We start from the raw sequence: 12,438 nt of genomic DNA on the forward strand, positions 1-12,438 counted from the left end.
TGACTGCCCCTGCCTCCTGAGTGCTGGGATTAAAAGCATATGATACCACCACCCAATCCTAAATTGTTTTTTAAAGGCAGGAAAGGATGGCAAGATGGATCAATGGGTAAAGATACTTGTGGCCAAGCCTAAAGACCTGAGTTCAATCCCCTAGGCCTATGTGGCAGAAAAGGACTGACTCCTGAGAGTCACCTGACCTCCATACATGTACTATGCAGGCACTAAACACCCATACACATACACAAACAAGCAAACAAATAAATAAATGTAAAAAAAAAAGTTTAAGGGGCTGGAGAGATGGCTCAGCGGTTAAGAGCACCGGCTGCTCTTCCAGAGGTCCTGAGTTCAATTCCTAGTACCCACATGGTGGCTCATGACCATCTACAATGGGATCTGATGCCCTCTTCTGACACGCAGGTGTACATGCGGAGTACTCATACATAAAATTAAAAAAAGTTTAAGACATTTGCCAGGCAGTGGTGGCACACGCCTTTAATCCTAGCACTGGGAGGGAGAGGCAGGTGGATCTCTGTGAGTTCAAGGCCAGCCTGATCTTACAAGAGCTAGTTCCAGGACAGGCCCCAAAAGCTACAAAGAAACCCTGTCTCGAAAATCAAAAAAAAAAAAAAAAAAAAAAAAAAAAAAAAAGGTTTAAGACATTCATGGAGCTGAGACTGACGGCTCAATGGTTAAGAGCTCTTACAAAAGCCTGGATGGATTCAAGTCCAGCACCCACACAGCAGCTCACAACCATCTGTAACTCCATTAGGCAGTCCTGAGCCCTCTTCTGACCTTCTTGAGCACCAGGACACATGTGATACAGAGGCATGCATATAAGCCAAACACCCAATGTAATGTTTTGGTTGTGAACTTGACTACAACTGGAATGAACTACAATCCAGAAATGGAGGGGACACCTGTGAGAAATTTTTTGGTTTGCTTTGAAGTGGGTGAATCCCCATCTAGTCCAGACATTTGAGACGTTAGATAGATGCTTTTGATCTGGATATTGAGGTGGGAAGACACACCTTTAATCTGGGCCACCACTTCTACTGGAAGTCTAACAGGACATAAAAGAAGGGAACTTTTGCTCTCTGTCTGCTTCCTTTACCAGCATTGTAACCCACTTCTTCAAGACTCCGGCACCTATGGAAAACCAGCTGAGATATCCAGTCTTGTAGACTGAACAACTACTGGATTCTTTCTGATCACAGCCAGCCATTGTTGGATTACCTGGACTACAACCTGTAAATCATTCCAATAACCTTTTTCCTTATACATAGAGAGAGATTCATTCTGTAAGATCTGTTACTCTAAAGAACCCTAATTAATACAACCCATACACATAAAATTTATTTTAAATAATTAATAAACATTCACAAAGCAAAGATTCACTCCCAGCACCACAATACAGTTTCTACTAATAACAGCAGCACTCAGGCCAGGTGTGCTGGCACACACCTTTCTTTCTTCCCTTGGAGACAGGGTCTCTGTCTTCAGCCATGGCTGTCCTATAACTCACTCCATAGACCAGGCACAGAAATCTGCCTGCCTGTGCCTCCTGAGTGCTGTGATTAAGGAAATGTGTGTGTACCACAACCAGAAGCAGAGGTCAGCTAAGGTTATACATTGAGACTCTGTATCAACCAATAAGTATAATCTTAAATGGTACTAAAAGTGTAGTTCAATAGTAAAATGCTTGCCTAGTGAGACTGAGGGTCTAGGTTCTCAACCTCAGAACCTCAATAATAAATAAAAATACTTTATTCACTTGACAACCTAATCCCTAGGACCCACATGGTGGAAGGGGAGAAGCCACTGGAAAAAAATGTCCTCTGACCACATGCCCTCCCATAAATAAATGGATGTAATTTAAATAAATAAATAAAACCACCTTACTGATGGCCATGCAGGATAACATGCCACAGCACAGCTCTTTTTGTGAGAGGGTAGAGAGAAAAGTCTCATGTTGCCTAGGCTGGACTGCAATTTACAATCCCCTGCCTCAGCCTCCCAAATGCTGGGATTACTTGTGTTCACCAAGCTACAACTCTTCCAGAAGCAAGCACATGTCCTTCACAGGCCAGTTTATGGGAATTTATCCACTCAGTGATACATACTACAAAGGGTGGGGCTGCAAACAAAAGCAAGCCAGAGCACTGGGCATGACAAGTAACATCTCCATTCATTTAGATGGAGCCACCCTATTCAGTAGTTAGTTCTCAGTTCCCAAAGAGGCTGCTTATTTCTTATCCTCAACATCCCACAGGGACCAAATGCCCCCAGTGCTGTCCACAGCAGGAAGGAAACCCTGACTTCCTTGGCTATTTCAGTTACATAAATCAACATTTCCTTGGCCAGGCAGTGTTTGGACCCACATAGATTTCAACGATATCTACCAACTGATAGCCACATTACATTATACTGGATTAATGTACCTAGATGAACACTGTTCAACTACAAAAGGCTTTTTATTGCTGTAAATATCCTTCAAATGTAAAAATTAAAAAAAGTTCAAAGATTTTCCTGTTAGATAAACAGACATGGTAGAGTCGCTACCAACCACCAGCAACATCTGTGTCTCAAGAGACAGTGGAATTTCAGGAGGAGAGTGAATCCCTTAAGCTGTTTATTTTACATATACATATACACACACAAACACAAATAAATAAATGTAAATTTTTTAATTAAATAAAGATAGTCTGATGGTGTGGCACACACATTTAGAGGTACATGGAGCTCTGAGTTCAAGCCCCATGAATCTGAGTTCGAGGCCAGCCTGGTCTATTCAGGACAACTAGAGCAACACAGAGAAACCTTATCTCAAAAAACAAACAAACAAATAAATACTAGCTTGCATAGTGGCTCATGCTTATAATTCCAGCACTACAGAATTGCTTAAAAAAAAAAGCTAAAACAGAATTGCCATGTTTGATTGCAACCTGGGTGACACAGTAAGTCCCTTTCTCAAAAATCTAACGTGCACATCTCGCAAACATAAAGACCTGACTTCAGCCCCTGAGCCCAGATAGAAATGCCAGCATGGTGATAAGCCAGGTTTAGTGACAAGCCTTGTAAACCCAACACTCCCTGGAGTTCCCTGACCAACCTAGCCTGCCCTACTATGTCTCAAATAAATAAATATGTAAATGAATGAATGAATGAGTGGGTGGGTGAATGAATGAATTTAATGCATATACACACATACAAACGAAAAACTATTTCAGAGTTTAAGACTGGTGGGCATGGTAACATAACGTTTAATCCCAGCATTTGAAAGGCAGAGTCGGGGACTGGAAAGATGGCTCAGTGGTTAAGAGCACTGGCTGCTCTTCCAGAGGTCCTGAGTTCAAGTCCCAACAACCACATGGTGGCTCACAACCATCTGTAATGTGATCTGGTGCCCTCTTCTGGCTTGTAGGCAGGCATACATGCAGACAGAATACTGTTTACATAATAAATAAATCTTCAAAAATAAAATAAAAAAAAGAAAAACCTGGATAGATGGATGGATGGAAATTTATTTTAAAAACAAGAAAAGAGAGCCGGGCGGTGGTGGAGCATGCCTTTAATCCCAGCACTCAGGAGGCAGAGGCAGGCGGATCTCTGTGAGTTCGAGACCAGCCTGGTCTACAAGAGCTAGCTCCAGGACAGGCTCTAAAAGCTGCAGAGAAACCCTGTCTCGGAAAAAAAAAAAAAAAAGAAAAGAAAGAAAGGCAGAGTCAGGTTGATTTTTACAAATTCAGAGCTGGCAAGGTCTACAGATTAATAATACACTGTTTACATAGATGACAGACAGACAGACAATCCTAATTTTATGTGAGACTCTACCTCGGAAAAAAAAAAAAGGCCAAAGTCAATAAACATTGGTACATGTCTATAATTCTAGCATTAAGGAAGTAGAGGCAGGAAGATCAGTAATGAAGGCCATTCTGGGCTGAGGATGCAGTTTAAAGTCAGCCCGAACTATAAAAGACTCTGACTTTTTTCCAACATGGGAGGGCCTGGCTCAGATTTCTACCCATTATTTTCCCTGGGTTTTATCCATCTGTTGCCACATTATTCACCCACCGTGATTACAGGGCTTTCACTAATTACTAAGAAAAAAATCCACTAAAAAAATAGAGTATCCTATGTGGGCATGGAGACACATGCCTGTAATCACAGCCCTTAGGAGGCAGGAGGTTTATTAGTTAGAGGATCTTGAGGCTGAGACCAGTCTGGGCTACATAGTAAGTATAGCCACACACACAGAAAAATCTACCCAAAAAAGCAGGAGTGGGGTGGGGATACATGTAAGTATCCTGCCCCCTCATTCTCGATCCACCTTACCCCAGACTGCTCTCAACCCCAGAAACTGAGTTAGCATCTCCACAACTCTCTAGACCTGGGCCCAGGAGCGCAGATGAATTCTGATCTCCACATGGGCACTGAGCCACACACTGGTCTTCTCAACGTACCATTATTATGTGTAGTCAAATGCCTTTGTGTGACACTTTCCAGTCTTTTGTTTCCAAATCTGATCCATTAACATGAAAAAAAAAAAAAAGGGTCATTTTTCAAGGCTCTGAAGCTTACCACGTAACTGTTCCATTTCCTAAACTGCTCCAAAATGTGTACAGGAGCCTTTAAAAATGCAACTCACCTACTCTTTGGCTTCCCACAGTTCTTCATGTTCATTATCATCTTCTACTTTGCCTCTGGTCTAATTAGGTATCCATCCCTCTGCTTGCCCTTCGTTCACAAATCACCCCATTTAACAGAGGAAGATGCCAAGGCCAAAGCAAATACAAGTGCCTGCCACACAACAAATCTTTCTTACACCTGGGAACAGAACACAGGAAAACTCTCAGTTTTCCTTTCTTACACCTGGGAACAGAACACAGGAAAACTCTCAGAAAACTCTCTAAATATTCTCTCTCAGAATATTTAGCCTTGGCAGAATATCAAGAACCTTCTGGTCTGGGAGTCCATGCCAGGGCCCTAACCTCATGAGCATTATATCATACCAGCCTGAGCTAACTAACCATCTAGTCACTCATTCCCTCAAGTTTACTGAGCACCTCCTGGCAGCAGGGTCATCGCCTTCACAGTCATGGGCTTCAATATTTAATAACATGCTGGCTTTGTGCTACAACTTGGTAAGTCACACGAATAAAAAAAAAATCTCCTTTAAAAACAAAAAAGGAAAAAAAAAACAAAAACAAAAAAGGAAAAAAAAAAAATGAAGGAGTCGGGTGGTTGTAAGTCTAGCACTTGGGAGGCAGAGGCAGAGGCAGACGGATCTCTATGAGCTGAGGCCAGTTTGGTTCCAGACTGAACGAGTTCCAGAACAGCTAGGGCTGTTAAACTGAGAAACCTTGTTTCCAAAACAAAACAAAACAAAACCAAAAGAAAGAAAAAGGGAGCCAAGTAATGGTGGTACAAATTAATCTCAGGACTCAGGAGGCAGAGGCAGGTAAAATCTCTGGGTTCAAGACCAGCCTAGTCTACAGAGTAAATTAAGATTTTACAGCCTGGCATAACTGGATATCAACATGTAGAAAAATGAAAATAGACCCATACCTATCACCATGCACAAAACTCAAGTCCAAATGGATCAAAGACCTCAACATAAAGCCAGCCACACTGAACCTTATAGAAGAGAAAGTGGGAAGTACACTTGAATGCACTGGCACAGGGAACCACTTCCTAAATATAACTCCAGCAGCACAGACACTAAGAGAAACAATTAATAAATGGGACCTCCTGAAACTGAAAAGCTTCTGTAAAGCAAAGGACACGGTCAACAAGACAAAATGACAGCCTACAGAATGGGAAAAAATCTTCACTAACCCCACATCAGACAGAGGGCTGATCTCCAAAATATACAAAGAACTCAAGAAATTGGACAACAAAAGAACACATAATCCAATAAAAAAAAATGGAGTACAGACCTAAACAGAGAAGTCTCAACAGAGGAATCTAAAATGGCTGAAAGACACTTAAGGAAATGTTCAACATCCTTAGTCATCAGAGAAATGAAAATCAAAACAACTCTGAGATTCCATCTTACACCTGTAAGAATAGCCAATATCAAAAACACTGATGACAACTTATGCTGGAGAGATTGTGGGGAAAAGGGAACACTTCTGCATTGCTGGTGGGAATGCAAGCTGGTACAACCCCTTTGGATATCAGTGTGGCAATTCTCAGAAAATTAGGAAACAACCTTTCTCAAGACCCAGTAATACCACTTTTGGATATATATATTCAAAGGATGCTCAATCATGCCACAAGGACATGTGCTCAATTATGTTCATAGCAGCTTTGTTTGTCATAGCCAGAACCTGGAAACAACCTAAATGCCCCTTGATCGAAGAATGGATAAGAAAAATGTGGTACATTTACACAATGGAGTACTACACAGCAGAAAAAAAAAATGACAGCTTGAATTTTGCAGGAAAATGGATGGAGCTACAAAACATTATTTTGAGTGAGGTAAACCAGACCCAGAAAGACAATTATCACATATACTCACTCATAGGTGATTTTTAAACATAAAGCAAAGAAAGTCAGCCTATAAACCACAATCCTAGAGAACTTAGAAAACAATGAGGACACTAAGAGAGACTTACATAGATCTAATCTACATGGGAAGTAGAAAGTAGAAAAAGACAAGATCTTCTGAGTAAATTGGGAGCATGGGGACCTTAGGGGAGGATTGAAGCAGGGAAGGAAGAGGCAGGGAGGGGAGCAGAAAAAAAAATACAAAGAACATTTTGTATCATTATTAAAATGTTTCTCAGAAACAAAAAAAAAAAAAAAAAAAAAAAGATTTTACAGCCATGCATGGTGACACATGCCTTTAGTCCCAGCACTTAGGATACAGAGGGAGGCAGTTCTCTGAGTCTGAGGTCAGCCTGGTCTACAGAGTTAGTTCCAGGACAGTCATGGCTATACAGGGAAACCCTGTCTTGAAAAAAACATTAATAATAATAATAATAATAATAATAATAATAGAGTACATGTGTGCATATGTACAATTACACACACATACACACACCAACAGCCTGTTCCTTGTCTCTTGCCATGTAACACCCTGTGCTATCTCAAGACTCAATAAACCTCTTTATAAAGTAGCCTGACTCAGTCATTTTGTTACAGTAACAAATTATACAAGAAACAATTCTCACTTCAAAGTCACAGGTTACCTCTTTTTTAACACCATCTGAGCTGGAGTTCCTTTCAAGTCCACTTTGCCCTAGGACACTCAAGCTCCTCACCACCCTTCTGTTCACCTACAGATGACCAGCAAGAGACAGTGGAAAAACAACAGGTCTGCAGCGGCCTCCTGCCCGGAGCTGAGGACCCAGGAAACTCTCCAAGTACTTCTTTACAGAAGAAAATAGCTCAAGTTGAAACTTGTGTCCACATGTTCCACTGACAGATTTAGAACTCAAATTATAGCCTCGGTGGGAGTCTTCACAAAGGATTCAAATTAAGCAAGACCCGGATGGAAAGGAACGGGTAAAGATTGCATTAAGTCAAACTAGAAAGAGAAGTACAGGTTGAGCTGAGTTAGAGCTATACAACTTATTGAAATATTAAACCAAGGGCTCACCCCATTCAGTGCTCTGCTCAGGTCAGCTATCCGGGTCCCCAGCCTGAAACCAGCCTGTGGCCTGGAAGCAGTTAGAATTTACTCAGATTTCAAGTTGAGTTCAGCCGGGCAGTGGTGGCGCACGCCTTTAATCCCAGCACTCGGGAGGCAGAGGCAGGCGGATCTCTGTGAGTTCGAGACCAGCCTGGTCTACAAGAGCTAGCTCCAGGACAGGCTCTAAAGCTGCAGAGAAACTCTGTCTCGAAAAAAAAAAAAAAAGAAAAAAAAAATCAAGTTGAGTTCATTTCTGTCCTGTGGACCATCTCTCAATGCCAGCATTCATTTCCTTAGACTCCTGAGAGCTCTACCTTTGGCAAAGCAGATAAAATTAGCTACTACAGTGAACTTGGAATCCAGGATGGGCCACTAAAAACTACACAGGAGATTTGTAAACACCATGGAACCTTCCTTTGGGTCAGGCCAAAGTCTTCTAAAACTTACAGAAATGTAGTTAAGTCCTCTCTTTTGCCCCCTTTGTACATTCTCCAGATCTAGGATGACCTATTTCCTGCTCTTGTCCTTTTATACCAAGGCCACAACCTGGGTCTCCTCTTTTGATCAAGGGGTGAATCAGAAGGTTCCAGGCAGAAGAAAGAACTAAGAGAGCAAAGGAGCGCTTTCTTCTCTTTTCTCAGGAAGGGAAGGTCCTCTGTCTACAGAAGGACTGAAGAACAGGGCAGGAAATGGCCTCTTCCCACAGGCTTGACCTTGTCTCCAGTGGCCACAGTCTTCTGACACTGGCCTGTGCCTTCAGGGAAATTAATAACCAACCGTGCGGTGCTGCACACCTGCAGTCTAAACACCTAAGCATGCGGTGCTGCACACCTGCAGTCTCAGCACCCAAGCATGCGGTGCTGCACACCTGTAGTCTCAGCACCCAAGAGGAATAGGCAGGAGGACTGGCAAAAGTTTAAGGTCAGGCCAGGCCGTGGTGGCGCACGCCTTTAATCCCAGCACTCGAGAGGCAGAAGCAGGTGAATCACTGTGAGTTCGAGGTGAGCCTGGTCTACAAGAGCAGGTTCCAGGACAGCTAGGACTGTTACACAGGGAAACCCTGTCTCGAAAAACCGAAAAAAAAAAAGAAAAAAGTTTAAGGTCAGATTGCACTACATGACAAGAGAAAGAAGGGAACTGGAGAGATGGCTCAGCGGTTAAGAGCACTGGCTGTTCTTCCAGAGGACCTGGAATTCAATTCCCAGAACCCACATGGCCGCTCACAACTGTCTGTAACTCCAGGTCCAGGGGGATCGGACACCTCTACACCAATGTTCATAAAATAAAGTTAAATAAATCATAAAAAAATTTATAAAAAGAAAGAGAGAAAGAAAGTTGGGCATGGTAGCCCATGACTTTAATCTCAGTGCTTGGGAGTCAGAGGCAGGCATATCTCTGAGTTCTAGGTCAGTCAACAAAAGGAGACAATAGAGATCTTGTATGAAAAAAAAAAAAAAAAAAACAGCCTCAAGTTGCATGCAGAACTTAGAACATGAGGGGTAAGGGGTTTGCTTTTGTTTATGAACAGGTCTCCTAACTTTCCCTCTCACCACAAAAGACTCTGAAACCTGAGATAAAAGTCATGAAAAAACAATCCAACACTCTGGAAGCATAAGGAAGATGATTTAAGGACAACCTAAGCTACATACATGGAGAGTTTGAGGACAGCCTGAGCTACACAGTGAGAGACCCTCTCTAAAAAACAAAGCACAATGATGACTGAGAAACCCAAGGACTGGCAAGAAAGAAAACTAAACAAAGTAAAAAATTCTAAGTTTTTCCCTTTACAACAAAGACTTGGATACACCACATTAATAGGGAAATCTTGAAAATGATGGCCCCAAGGTTAAATGATAAGTCTCCCCCACAGAGATTAAGGAAGACAATCTCAAGAAGGGAAAAATCTCAAGCAAGTGGTTAGGGTCCTGCTATGCTGCAGGACCCCTCAGAAGAGTAAGAAATCCAGTCTCTTACAAGGAAAAGGGATACATAGCTAAAGTGGAAACAGGCCAGGAAAAGTGGCTCATATCTATATTACCATCACTCACAAGGCTGAGGCAGGAAGACAACCATGAATTTGTGGTTACCATGAGTGCAGAGTGGGTTCGAGACCAGCCTGTATAAAGAAGGGCCAGATGTTGGCAGACACTTTTAATCCTAGCTCTCAGGAGGCAGAAACAGGCAGCTCTCTGAATTTGAGGCCAGCCTGGTCTACAGAGCTAGTTCCAGCATAGCATACACAGAGAAACCCTGCCTTGGAGGGGGGAAAAAAAGAGCAAAGAGGGGAGGGAGATGCAGAGATCACCCAGAAAATGAGACAGAGTATGCCTACATGGCGGCATACAGCCTGTAATCCCAGAACTTGCTTAATAGGCTGAGATGGGGATATCTTTTACTAATTTATTTTTTAGATTTTTTTAATATTTATTTATTTATTATGTATACAGTATTCTATCTGTGTGTATGCCTGCAGGCCAGAAGAGGGCACCAGACCTCATTACAGATGGCTGTGAGCCACCATGTGGTTGCTGGGAATTGAACTCAGGACCTTTGGAAGAGCAGGCAATGCTCTTAACCTCTGAGCCATCTCTCCAGCCCTATTTTTTAGATTTTTTTTGAGACAGGGTTTCTTTGTGTGCCCTAGCTGTCCTGAAACTCATTCTGTAAACCAGGCTGGCCTCAAACTCATTAGAGAACCACCTCCCTCTGCATCCTAAGTGCTGAGACTAAAGGCATGCACCACCATGCATGCCTGTAAAATCTTACTTCAACGACAGTCTAGGCTATAATGTAACAAGACTGAGTCTCAAAAAAAAAAAAAAAATGTGGTGAGGCCAGGCAGGCATAATGACACCAGCATCTAATCTAGCTCACAAGGGCCTCTGCAGGCAGATCTCTATAGGTTCAAGACTACCAATGAAAGCTATTAGGGACAGCTCAGAAAGTGGGGAAAACCTCCCAGGAGCACTTCAGATCATTTGGGGAAACTTGGAAAAAGAAAGAAGTCACTCAAAGTAGGGACAGAAAAGCAGGAAGGAAATTTCTGAGAGAGGAGCTGTCAAAAAAAATGGGACAACAAGCCAGGTGGTGGTGGCACACGCCTTTGATCCCAGCACTCAGGAGGCAGTGGCAGGCGGATCTTCCAGGCCAGCCTGGTCTACAGAGCGAGTTCCAGGACACCAGGACTATTTTACAAAGGAAGCCTGACTTGAAACAAACAAAAAAGAACAACAGATCAGAAAAAAACAACCTCCTCCTCAAAAACTGTGGGAGGGGTTCAACGCGAGGCAGGGCGATCTCAGAAACATCCTCCATAGAGGAAAGCTCCTCAGGAAGAACGTGAGTGTCTCCTAAAGGGAAGTGGAACCTTCCTGAGGGACGCGAGGAATCCCAGAAAGGAAGGGAGGGGGCGCTCATCAGACAAAAAGCCACCTTTTACAAAAGCTGGAGACTAAGACCAGAGACTCGAAAAAGGGGGGGGGGGGGGGGAAGGAGTCCTAAGAGAATGACTACACACCCTCAAAGAGGCAGAGTACCTCTGAGAGACAAGGGTCTCAGAGATGAGGGTTCCTCTAAGGAACCCAGAGGGTCTGAGATGGGATTCCTCTCAGTAGAGAGTTCACATAAAAAGGCGTTCTCCCTCCCAGGTAGGAAGGGGTTCACAGCCGCGCGGCGCGGGGGTGGATAAACAAGGGTCCCTCAGGTCAGATCCTCAGAAAAGTTGAGGAGTTTATGAAGGCGGTGCTTCCCTCCGAGGGGCAGCGTCCCCTCCTAGACAGAGGACACTCTGAGACCCAGGACTACCCTTTCTGGGGTTCTCCAGAGGAGCACCCTCTGCGAAGCGAGGTCCTACAGAGAAAGGGCACCTTCAGACATTCAGTGCCCTAAAGGGTGTCCTCAAACAAGGGTACCCCAGAAATAGGGCACTTAGACACGCGGAGTTCGTACAGAGAAGGGGAGCCCTCAGAGGCCGGGCCCTCAGATACAGGGTCCCCTAAAGAGTCCAGAAGGGAACCGCACCAGCCCGGCCAAGCGGAAGCCAGGGTAGCCCAGGGCACCGGAAGCCGGGGACCCCGGCAGCGGCGCCGGCCCCGCACTCACCGAAGTTGCTCGGCTCCGCACGATCGGCAGCTGGGCCCCGGGCCGGCCTCGGGAAGAACGCTCGGGTCCGGTCGGGTCGCGTCCCACGGCGACGGCTCCCTCGGGTGGCGCCTGAGGCGGCTGCGGAGACAGGACGACGGACGACCGACCGACCGACTGCGCGGGGCGCGCACCCACAGGCAGCGAGGGTGCGCGTGCGCGCGCCGGGGCGCTGACCCCGGGCGGAAGGAGCTGCCACGGCGCACTAGTAGCCGCCGCTCGATCTCGCCGCTCCTTCTCACACTGAAATTGCCCGCTTCACAGCCCGGCTTCCCCGGTTGCTAGGCAGATTTCGCCTCTCACACTTCCGGGTTGAAGCACGTCTCTCCGAGTGGCGGCGCCGCAGGCCAATGAAGTCTGGCCGGGGCGCTCTGGATCCGCACCCCACAGGGGGTGTGGCCAGCTTCAGAATAGGCAGTTTCCAGCAGCCAATGAGCGTGCTGGCCGGCTGGCCCTCCGGATCGCGCCGGCGGCTAAGGCGGGCCTTGGGGGCGGGGCAGGATGACTGACAGACCAGCATCCAATGGGCGAATGGAGCGGATTTAAGGGCCAGTCAGGTCGACATGAGGGTGGGCTTTAGGCTTGGGGCGGGAATACCCTGAGGGGTGCGGTCTTGGAGGACACGTCAATCCGTGGTCGACTTGCTCCGACTCTGGAGGGCA

The 12,438-nt window shown here is 45.0% G+C and overlaps 1 protein-coding gene across 1 annotated transcript in view; it reads right to left on the reverse strand.

The window, feature by feature from the left end:
- Gatad2a (GATA zinc finger domain containing 2A) overlaps window positions 1–11,953 on the reverse strand; it is a 90,965-nt gene extending 79,012 nt beyond the window's left edge. Inside the window, exon 1 of the mRNA XM_038325864.1 lies at window positions 11,738–11,953. The gene's annotated coding sequence lies outside the window, so the exon portion shown is untranslated. The remainder of the gene's footprint in view (window positions 1–11,737) is intronic.
- Window positions 11,954–12,438: the final 485 nt, after the last annotated feature.

The sequence above is a fragment of the Arvicola amphibius genome, chromosome 4 (assembly GCF_903992535.2).
Source record: "Arvicola amphibius chromosome 4, mArvAmp1.2, whole genome shotgun sequence".
NCBI classification, from domain to species: Eukaryota; Metazoa; Chordata; class Mammalia; order Rodentia; family Cricetidae; genus Arvicola; species Arvicola amphibius.